At 37.0% G+C, this 12,377-nt stretch overlaps 1 long non-coding RNA gene across 1 annotated transcript in view; it reads left to right on the top strand.

The window, feature by feature from the left end:
- LOC121294506 overlaps positions 1–10,376 on the top strand; it is a 191,144-nt gene extending 180,768 nt beyond the window's left edge. The window contains exon 3 of the long non-coding RNA XR_005946801.1: positions 10,347–10,376. This is a non-coding gene — a long non-coding RNA (uncharacterized LOC121294506). The remainder of the gene's footprint in view (positions 1–10,346) is intronic.
- The last annotated feature ends 2,001 nt before the right edge of the window (positions 10,377–12,377 follow it).

Below are 12,377 nucleotides of genomic sequence, written 5' to 3'. Positions count from 1 at the left end.
AAACATTTAGCAAGTTCTGAACATTTAAATGCTAAATCTTTATTTTAAAAATAAGTATTGATTTTCTTATTAAATATTTATTTTGAGAATCAACATTTAGCTGTTTGCAAATAAATCTAGATTATGTCAACTTAAATATTTAACTAAATCTTAAATCTCTTAACAAGATTTAATATTTAACTAAATATTTAACTGGCCAGCTAAATCTGGAGTTTGTTTGTGCTTTACGTCAGCATTCTTAGGAGGGTCTTCGGTCAGGTTCATGTTCAGGCAGACATGGCTGATTCCAATAATTTACATGGAATTATCGAGTGTGCAGTTACTTCTGGTGTAAAAGCCACCATACATGGGGCGATTTTTGTCGCTGGCGATATGTCGATCTGACAAAATCACTCTATGATGATAAATCATCTCTTGAGTGAGAGACATGTCAGGTCGTCAGAGAATAGAGCTCTCTTCTATTCTGGGCGACAAGTCGCTCGAAATCAGCCCATACATGTCGACATTAAGTTATCAAAATAAGAAAGATATTGCACAGTGTCCGAAAGAGGTTTTTTAAATGAATGAATAGGTTTCTTTTTGTGTTTTAAGGTCATACAAGATAAAAATACATTCCACTTTATTATTTGGCAGAATGGCTGTGATACAATGCTTATTTTAAATGATTTTCAAATCAAAGCACAGCAAACTTCTACAGTGAACGACAAAAATCACCCCGTGTATGGTGAGAAGGTTCTCATGATAAATCACTAACGACACATTGCCGGCGACAAAAATCGTTGTGTATGGTAGCTTTTACACCAGCAGCAACTGCACGCTCAATAATTCCATGTAAATTATTGGAATTAGCCATGATGTCTGAATGTGAACCAGACTGTGGATATACAGTGTTTCACCTGTCCCTCTTAAGAATGCTGATGTAAACATAAAGCGGGCAGAGATCATTTGTATACAAACTCCAGATTTAGCTGGCCAGTTAAATATTAGCTAAATGTTAAATCTTGTTAAAAGATTTAAGATTTAGATAAATATTTAGCTAAATGTTAATTTTTTTTAGAGATTTAAGATTTTGTTAAATATTTAAGTTCACAAAATTCAGATTTATTTGCGAACAGCTAAATCTTGATTCTCAAAATAAAAGTTTAATAAGAAAATATATATTTATTTTTAAAATAAAGATTTAACATTTAAATGTTGAAAACTTGCTAAATATGTTAAGATTTATAAATTATATCTGAATGTACACATTTATTTAATTATTTATTTTAATTTATTTTCACAACATTTATAAATCTGGGAAAAAAATACAAGATTTAAGTTAAATCTGGAAAAAAAAGACCCATAGGTTATTACTTAAAACTGTGAGGCAGTATGGCCTCCTAAACAAAGTTTGTGTGGCTTTTATTTTGAACCTAAGACCAGGAGACAATCTTTGCAGCTGAGAACTCAAAGGAGTGCGACCCATGTGTTACTTAAGTATGGAAGGCAAGTGTATTTTGGTGAGTCTCAAAGAGTAAAAGCAAAAACTTCAGATTTGCAGGCAAGCTGTCTGACAAAATGGGTTTGCTGTGTTTGTGTTTTTAACACAACTGACAAATTGAATGCTAACACTACAGTCCACACAGCAGTCGTCGTTATTACTACACTGAAGTGGTTTAATCCCTTTTACCCTATCAATAGTCCCCCACCAGGATTTAGACTGGCTGCACAGCAGAGCAGTGGGCTGCTGCAATGAAGCCGATTGATTTAGTGCATTAAACTACACCATTGGCTCAGCTCCAACAACCAATGGCTGTCATTAAAGCCATCCTCACTATTGGGAAGACGTGTAAGTGGATTCTCCAGCAGAAAGGAACGCAAATAAGAATTGTTTCCTGGTAATTGTATAATTTTAGAATGTAAATGGAAACAAATTGTATTGTTGTGAGTCCAGGAAAAATTAACTAGATTAATCCCAGGCCTAAAGGTAAAAAGATGAAATAATTCAACAATGTTAATCCTAGTCACTCCCTTTTATAAATTTAACATAATAAAAGAATACCAAAGTGTATTGAAGCATTGTGAAAGGATGGTAAAGCATAGGTAAACATTGTGAAGCCCAGAGAGGTAGGGTAAAGATATTGAAAACATGGCAAACTATGGTAAATGCATAGTGCTGTATAGCCATGAGAAAAGCATGAGAAAACAGCAAACATATTGTGGTAAACTTTTATAAGCTGTTATTTCTAGCTAAGGACAGACACTAGGACAAGAGAACACGGTTGAAAATTGAATGGAGAGCAGAGCTGGAATGGGTTACTTGGCCACACTCCTAGTGAGTCAATAGGATCATGTGAGAACTGTCTAAACAAAGTTCTGGATCAGTTACATACTAGAAACCAGATACATATTGATGAACAGGATGTTGCCCTATTGTTTGTTCTTATATTCTTAATTAGTGTTTTAACTGCCACAGCAGTCATTTTGACGGTTTGAGGTTTTCAAATTTTAATTACTCTGTGTGTCTGAAAGTAATGCAGTTGTCAGTTTATGACTTTTCCTAAATATGTGTATTAAATGCCCTGATGGCGTTTGAAAGGCGGGATCATGAAATTAAGGAAGTTATAATCCTGCCCACCTAGAAGAACTAAAGTAGTCATTTTGACTGCCTTTTCCAATATTTTTTTAATTTTTATTTTGAATATAACCTACAATATTCAATTTTTTTAAAAAAAATTAGTGTTTTAACTGCCACAGCAGTCATTTTGACGGTTTGAGGTTTTCAAATTTTAATTACTCTGTGTGTCTGAAAGTAATGCAGTTGTCAGTTTATGACTTTTCCTAAATATGTGTATTAAATGCCCTGATGGCGTTTGAAAGGCGGGATCATGAAATTAAGGAAGTTATAATCCTGCCCACCTAGAAGAACTAAAGTAGTCATTTTGACTGCCTTTTCCAATATTTTTTTTTTTTATTTTGAATATAACCTACAATATTCAATTTTTTTTAAAAAAAAATATACAATCCAGTTGTTTTGTACAAGGAATGCACCGAAAATATCAGTAGGAGAGATTTCATTTTGAAGCTAGCCTCAGCACTTTAGCAGAAGCATTTCGATCAGAAAACTACAAAGCAGCAGGCTGCTGCAGTTCAACCTGGATTCAGTGCTGCACTGAATGACATATGCAAGAGAAACATGTTACTTTTTTTTCAAATTAAAACATAATTTTATCTTTTACAGTTTTATATGTACATATACTGTTTACATCTGTTTACACACTAGTTTCTTTTGAAATGTTTATTTATAGTTTTTCAATTTTTTAAGTACTGCTTTTGTATGTGGTAACTAAGAAAATAAACCCTTTTATGTTTAGTTGTTCTTTAAATAAGGTGTTTCTGCTGTGCAGATGTTTGATATGACATGCTTGAATAAAACATTGTGGTTGTTACAGTCTGAAAAAACCTGTAGGATTGTTAGTCCATGCATCGAAAGATGCAAAATGTCAGCAATTCTGTTTTAAATACATTGTATTGACACACTGTGATCTTAAGTAGACGTGACATGACTAGTCAATGGTAACCTGAATTGCATTGCTAGGTTGTTGATCCCCATATAACCAAACCTGTCAGCAGAGGTCAGCTGAAAAAGGTCTCCTGCACAAGCAACTGCAGTAGATCCTTCAGGCACCACGGCACCTGCTCAAGGACATAAAACAAATATAGCAGGCTAAAGCTTTTATCTAGACACATAAAATGCCTGTTCTAGTGAGGAAAAGAAAGATAAGGCAAAGATCCCCAAAGAACACAATAAATACAATTCAATTATTTGAAAAATGAAAATACAATTAGGTGAGTACACACACAAACTGAAGCACTAGCCTTGAAAAAGGCTACAAACCCATTCAACTCAAGTCATCCATTATCAACTCCCAAACTTTTTTTTTTTTTTTTTTTAAGTGTCTGACTGAGCCAAATGTTCCTTCTGTCTCACCTCCTCACTTATGCAACACAGAATGACACTTTGCTCCACTGTATCACACCTCCTCCTTCCTCCTAGAGTGGCTGTCTGTCTCGAGACTTGAGATTGACAGTCATCACTGGCCTGTTTGAGCCAGGAGCTGATTCAATGCAAATAGTTTTACAGATAGATTTTCTTTCTCTGAATAACAAGTAATAGCAAAATTACCCATGTATGACTAGAATATGGAAAAAAATGGCCATACTCTTTAGTAATACTGGTTTGTATTCATACCTGGTACACACCTAACCTCCCTAGTGAAAACACAACTGCAATATTTAGATCATAGTAAGCACTGAAGAACCTAGGTTTGCATTCCTTGTAAACAAACCTATGAAAAACAATGGTATAGTATAAAGTATATGCTGTAGCATCTTGCATATAATATACATTTCATAGCATGCAGAAATGATTGTAAAATGTGTGTGATTGCCAGTTATACTAGATTATGGTAAACCTGAGCTGTCAAACACCATTTTTAGAGATACTATAAATCCCTTTCTATCCATGGTAGAGAAACTCAAAAGTTGAGGGCATAACTGTTATTAATGAAGCATAAACAGTAAAACGGGTGTATTGCGCAATTAGCTGTCATAATGTATACTTTATCAGTTATCAGGACCTGTAACTAATATCTGGTTGGGCCACTGATCACAGCCTTGATTCAGCATACCACAGATTCTACAAGATGCTGGAAGGTGTCTCAAGGTATAATAACTGATTCATCATTAATATTACATGCAATTGGTGCAGAGCAGTAGGCAGAGGATTGTTCAAGTTCATCACAAACATGCTCAATTGGATTAAAATAAAGGGATTGTGGTGACCATGGAAGATGCAACCTCATGCTCCCCAAACCGTAAACACACAATCCTGGCATGATGGGGCGATCTAGTATCGTTTTAAAAATCAGCCATGACCAACAGGGTAGACCATTTGATATAACCTAGGAAATTAATCAGGCCATACAGTAAGCATATGGCCGTCTGCAAGGTCCGGACATACATTTGATTCAGCTGCTATGAAAAGTGCCCCCTTCAGGCTTCTCAAACACCTTTCCAGCTCTGATCCAGGCTGCCTTGACTTTTTTCTCCACATGGACACTATGCTTCCCTCTTTCAAATAAATACAAGCCTGAAGTCAGTGGAGTTATTTTTCCACCTGCTTTGGCATTCTACTGAAATATCCTTAGGCGGGATCATTAATTCGTGGTAGACTTGCAGGCCTGTAGCTAGAGGTGAAGCATGGCCCAGATACACACAGCTCCCAGTTTCTTTTTCTTTATTTGAATTCTGATGGAAACTGGCAATCTAGACAATATTTACACATACAGCTATTTAGTCCCGCAAATGTACATTCTTATTTTATCATATTGTTCATTTCTGTAAACAACTGATGAATCTGCTGTGAATAATATTACATGTCAGATAACACAAACCTGTAGGGCTTCTTTGTTGTTTTATACCCTGGAGATTTAAAAATTAAGAAAATGTAAAACACCTTGAAAAACAATGAGAAGGAAAGCAGTACTGAAGTTATTCAAAGGCAGATGGGATTGTAATCCTTGTTTTCAGTACTGAGGGCAAAGCACATATGAAGTTTAGAAGACACCAAAACCAGTTTGAAAAAAATGTGATTTAAATTCAAGATTGAAAGAAAACTCATTATTTAAAGTTTCATCTGAAAATAATATCATGATGCATAATGGAAAAAAAAGTATGAACTGTGTATCACCTTAGTGTCAATTTTGGTGTCATTCTGTGCCATTCTATACCCTCCTTGAGACTCCTTCCCGATGTCTGTCTCCACAACTGTGTCCTCTGGTCCTGTTACGTTATGACATAAGACTGTTCTGCTGCCGCGCTTTCTCCCTCGCAACGGCTTGAGTACACTGTTCCCATACTTGATGGTTATTTTTGAATTGAAAGGAAATGATAGGTTGCGGATGCAACCCCTGTACCCTGAAAGAGAAAATAACCATCAAGCCGCAAGGTCGCTTCGGAAGCCTTCGTGGCCTGAAGCAAAGGAGAACGTGATGCTGCATGCACTGGGTATTCTAAGCTGACAAGGGGGCGGGCTTAGACGTCAGTGCATGCACCAGCCTATCGGCAGCTATGACATAAATTCTGCTAAATCCTACCTCCTTTGGGCGATATCCCATACTTGATGGTTATTTTCTCTTTATCTTGATGGTTATTTTCTCTTTATCTCCCTGACTGAATATTTGCTTTGGTAAATTTAGTTTGTTCCCTCTAGATGTTGTGTTAGTGCTACTATTATGTTACTAGCATGTATTATGTATTATTCTTATGTATTATTACTGCATCTTGTAAAGCGCTTTGTGATGGTGGTCCACTAAGAAAGGCGCTATATAAAATAAAGATTGACTGAAAGATTGATTAGTATATTATATATGTACACCTCAGGTATCAGATGGGTACAGTTTGCTTTAGCTAATCTGGGTCAGGGCCTTTAAGGTCTATGTATCTGGTCATACAATACACCCTCGCTATAACGAACCTGTTGGGGTCTGAGCCTTTTGTTTATTTGAGCCTCATCATAACCTCCTTGGATTTGTACTCTACACTTTTGGCTATATACCCAAGCATTCTGTTGCTTCCCCACACTCTGGCTGCCGACAGTGCTGTCTAATACAACACCAAATCTTTCTCTTCGTGGGCCTTTTCTAGTTTTCTACAACTCATTTGGTATTTGGGGCCTACCTTTCTGTAACCAGTATGTAACATTTTTCATTTGTTGACTTGTGTTTTTGTCAGCTGTCCTCCAATGGTCTATCTGCAATCAGAATATATAACTTTCATAAGCACATGAAATGACTCCAGAAGTCAAAAGCTCTGTACAGTATTATAAAAATCTACATATTATGAAAAAAAGCTGACAAAGAGCCAAATCAACTCAAGCACAACCGAAGGGGGCAGTGATAGTATTGCTGATGCTAAAACAATATTTTAAAGTCTGGTTAACCCGCTTTTAAATTATTTTATCCTGTCCTTAAGGCCATTCATCCTAGTTGCTTAAACTACTGCTTTTACTCATTAACAAGGGCTGGGAGCAGGGATTTAAATATATCCCTTGCTTTCAAAATACTCTAATTGGAACAATGTTAGGGAATAATTATCTTAATGAGTTATGAATTGGTTAGAATCTATGCTAATGAGCTTTATGTGGTTATCTGCACAGAAGAAGATTACCTAGGCTGTTCAATAAACACTGTTAATGATCGCCAGAGTTATCTGGTCCCAAGTCATTACAGTAACTTGTCCCTGTTCAGAGTTTCTGTCAATTACATAAACTATGATGAAGGATGCAAAGAATATATGTACATTGTAACTAGGGTAATTAAATAGCAAGGAATGCTAAATTACTTTTAACTGAAATTACATCATGATCTCACCTTTTCAAGTTGATAGTATTGATTTTCACAATTAGATTCATTTATTTGGATTTTCTTTTGGTTCCCAGCTCAAATTCAGCTATCTTTATGAGAGAAATAAAATGGATCATACAATTTACCATTATTTTTTAAAATGTTGATGCCGAATAGGCTCTGTCATTATGAGTTCCCTGTATTGCCCCATGTCTCAAGCTCGACTATTAGGGGCTATTCTTTATTTTAAGGGGTGATGGGGAGGTTAAACTGTATCAATTCTGCTGCATTCGGAGGACTGGACCTCTGAGAAATTGAAACCACCAGATGTAAAAGCTCAATCCAAGAGACAGTGTCTATACCATATGATGGTAAGGTTTGATTTGGCCCAGGAGTCCACCTCTGTCCCTGTGGAACCAACCTTGCTGCCAAAAAGAGCAAGACATGCATGGCCTTTAAAGGATTAGGCATTGTGGTTTCAGAGTAACCTGGAGAAGTAGCTAATTACTTGTTGATCACAATAATACTCTTTGGCAAGGCCTTTTGTATCTTCACAATATCACAACTCCACCCCAGCCTTAAAGATCTGGGCTCACCTCTGGAGAGCAGATATCTCACAGGAAGGATACTGTTCTCTCGGCCCAAGTGTCTATAAGATGAACATTTACCTACACGACAGCCAAACATGAACTGTTTACTATGGAAGTAGTTTCACCTTTAGTGGAACTACCACAGTGTGTGTGTGTGTGTGTCTATATATATATATATATATATATATATATATATATATATATATATATATATATATATATATTGACAATGTTTTACGTCGTATACGTTTCTGTAAATACTTGAAAATGAAAACACATTACAATACACAAAACAAAACATGAGGAATATCAAAACAATGTTCAAGTATCAAAATTGTCTCTAAATGTTCAAGAAAATTGAAAATTGTCTCTAAATCTTGGATTCCTCAAAATAGCCACCCTTTGCCTTAATAACAGCCTCACAAACACAAGGCATTCGGTTAACAAGTTTCAGCAGGAAATCAATCGACATGTCTTCCCAGCTCTTCTGCAGCAATTCCCAGAGATGTAGGGCACTTGTGGGTAGCTTTGCTTTAACTCATCTGTCCAGTTCGTCTCATATAAGTTCTATGGGATTGAGGTCTGGAGACTGGGCAGGCCAGGTCATTAGATTGAGTTGTCCTTCACTTTCCTTCTTCGTCAGATAGTTCTTGCACAACTTTGAGCTGTGTTTCGGGTAATTATCTTGCTGAAGAATGAAGGACTGCCCAATAGCCATAATCCTGATGGAATGGCATGCCTCTGAATTATGCTTTGATAGCCATGCTGGTTGAGCTTGCCATGGACTCGGTAAAGATCACCAACTCTGTCATCAGCAAAGCAACCCCAGACCCTGACACTGCCTCCTCCATGCTTGACAGTGGGAACCACACATGCAGAACTCATGAGCTCACCCTCTCTGCGTCTGACAAATACTCAGCGGTTGGACCAAGATGTTTCAAATTTGGACTCATCAGTCCATAAGACCGATTTCCACTCCTCAAACATCCAGTTTCTGTGTTTTTTGGCCCAGGCAAGTCTCTTCCTCTTATTCTGCATTCTTAGCAATGGTCTTTGAAGCAATTCTTCCCGTTAGGCCAACTTCACGCAATCTCCTCTGAACAGTTGATGTTGAAACATCTGTACTTCTAGTAGCATTTAGCTGAGCTTGTATTTCAGGGGCAGTTAATTGCCAGTTTTGCAGACTTGTGACTCTAATGAACTTGTTCTCTGATTCTGAGGTCACTCTTGGCCTGCCTGACCTTGCTCGGTCCTTATGAGTGCCAGTTTCTTCAAATCGTTTGATGGTCTTGGCCACAGCAGTTACAGACACTTGCAAAGTTCTTGTGATTTGTCTTAAAGATTGACCTTCATTTCTTAAAGTAATTACAGTCTTTTTTCTTTGCTTAACTGAGCATATCTTGTTATTTTCTGCTCCCTTACATTCAGGAATAACAAACTTGTGCCTATGCTACCTATAGCTATAGTAATTATGGACCCTCACTTGTTATCAATAATTGGTGACAAAAGGTTAATTAGGTAACATGCTAGTTAACATCTAACAAAGACACTTTTATACTTAGGCCAGTGTTCTAACACCGTGTTATACACATTTCAGACTTTTAACTGACTTCAGACTGAAATCCCCTTGCTTTGGGTGACCATTTCATTGAAATTGACAAGATTTACATTTACATTTAAAAATTAAATATTTGAATGCAATTCACTTATGATTATCAGCTTATATAAGTACACGTATCATATAATGAGATATTAATTGTTTATAGACAAGTTTATATAGTTAAAAGTATAGACAATCATAAAAAAACCTGGTTTCAAGCAGGTGTATTCAAACTTTTTACTGGTACGAGGGGGATATACATATATATATATATATATATATATATATATATATATATATATATATATATATATATATATATATAAAGAAAGGGGCTTGTTACCAGGAGGTTCCAAGTTCAATCTCAGCCACTGACCCACTGTGTGTGACCCTGAGGAAGTCACTTAAGCTCCTTGTGCTCCGTCCTTAGTAAGTGACTCTGCAGCAGCAGTTCACCTTGTCTGTTGCCACATTCTTCTTTTTTCTATGTATGAGATCCAATGTTGACCCATTTTAATGTTACTTTGCAGCCTTTTTTTATGCAAGTGTTATCTTTAAACCACAACATGCAGTATGTTATTTAACATTATGTGATGTAATAAATATTAAAAGATGATAAGACGACACTAAGCTGTGGTTCTGAGCCCTGGACATAAACAATATAAACATGCTGACATTGTAACACCATTGCAAATGAACATATGTGATAATGTGTAATCCTGCCAGTAGGGAATTATACTATTGAAAACAGTATTTTTCTTTTCTTTGCAGAGCACTGCTTCCAGTTCACCTTGACCCAAGGTATTTAATTACCCTTATTATCTTGTCTAGACCATTGATTGTCATCTGCATTGACATTATCAGTGAATTATCCTTTCATATTTTATCCTAAACATAACTGTTCTCCCTAGTAGAGACACAAGCTATTTGTACCAGGAGAGGGAGCAATTACAGCATGTGTATCATGTTCTTTTAATTAAATATGATTATAATATGTTAATGTGAACAGCTAACCCTGTCCCTTGTGGTATAAGCCTGTCTTGGCTGCAATTCACGGATCCTTGCTCACACAAGAAAACAGTCTCATAAGGCTTGATATTTTTCTGCCACTGTTCTTGGATAACAGTAGAAAAGGCAAATCAGAGTCTTATTAGATTTTGATATTATTTTGCTGAAACATACACTCCTCTAAATATCCCATGACCATAACATACCTGCAACATCTACTGTATCAGCACAGATGTTTGAGTAAACAGAATGTGGCTTACGTGACTGGTTCATTTCTTGTGTGTTCTACAACAGTGGTTTCCAGCATTTTACTAAGGTGGCCAACCAACTGCATTTTTGCGACTCATCATATATAAAGTACTATTTACTGTTTCTTAAATCCTGCATATATGCAACACCAATACTGATTTTATATTAACTTCATGAAAATGTTACTTTATCCAACATACAACAGTAAAATAGCACCATGTAACAATTTTTTTTTTTTTTTTCCTGGGTAGCAAGTGTTATTTCCTAATTGCTTATGCCTCAAAAGTACAGAAAATGGCTATTGTTCCCCACAAACTTTGTTTTTGTGACCAGGACAGTGATATTTCAAAATATCACTATTTCCAATGGGAAAACGGGCAAATGTGTGTCTTTTCATTCACATAAAGTCAGAAAAAAACAACATATGAATCCGAATTAACATGTATTTATACTAAAGTAATACAAAAATGACTACAAAAGATTTAGAAGTGAGTAGTTTTTCGAGATTAACGATTATACTGTATTTATATGCTGATTATACTGCTCTGTGGGAAAGAAGTACTGGAAATTATATTGAATTCTGATTCCGATTTAAAAAAAAAAAACTCACTCCAGTGGGCCATCAAAACATTCTAAAACTCACTACTCAAAGGGTTAAAGTCCCTGTATCAGCGGAAGTCTGTACTGACTGTGTGGCGCATGCATGGTACTGAAGGACGAGGGCGGCATCCCCGTACAATCCGCCTGTCAGTCATGGCGATTACACGGAGAGATGGGGAAGAGGGTGTGTGGGCTTTCCCTCTCCCTGAGTGGCTGAGAGCGGGCCTTGTCAGATTGCTCGGCCCATAAGTACTGCGCTTGGTTATGCTTTCGGGTGGCCGTGATTGAGAATACACAGAGACGCCGACGGACAAGGCCGGTGGTAAGAAACGAGTGACCAAAAGCAGGCAAGCACAGCTGAGGAAGACAGCCAGCCTGTAGTGATAGGGGAACCTTGGCCACCCCAGTGTATAGTGCACAGTGAGGCATAGTATGGAGACCCGAGCTGACCGGCATAGTGGCAGTGGGGGCACGGCGTAAGCAGCACTTTTGTTTTGTAGTTTTATTACTGTGTTTTATTTTCCCTTTTTCTTTTGCCTTTGGTTTTCATTATTCTTTTGAGCACCTGTGTTGTCGGTACTCAGGCCACAGACAACAGCGGCGAAATACAAAAAAGAGACCAATAAAACTAGGCACCTCTGCTGTGTTTGCAAATACAATTCTGTCTCCCGTGTCAGTGAATACCCACACCCTTCCACAGTCTTCTTCCAACACAAACTGTACACATACAATTAAATGGGTTTTAAAGCAATATCTGTCGATTTCATCCAGTTGTAGCACATATGTACTGCTAACCCTAATCCTGTCAATGAGCTGTGTTTTGATATCAGAAGCTGTAGCTTCATTCTTCTCTGACAAGCTGTGGTACAGCAGGATGGTTTTCAGTTTTCATGTGGCTTTAGCACCGACCATGACTTCACACATGTCAGAGCAGAAGGAAACAAG

This window comes from Polyodon spathula, chromosome 19, assembly GCF_017654505.1.
Source record: "Polyodon spathula isolate WHYD16114869_AA chromosome 19, ASM1765450v1, whole genome shotgun sequence".
In the NCBI taxonomy this organism is placed as follows: Eukaryota; Metazoa; Chordata; class Actinopteri; order Acipenseriformes; family Polyodontidae; genus Polyodon; species Polyodon spathula.
This window is presented reverse-complemented; position numbering and strand designations above follow the sequence as displayed.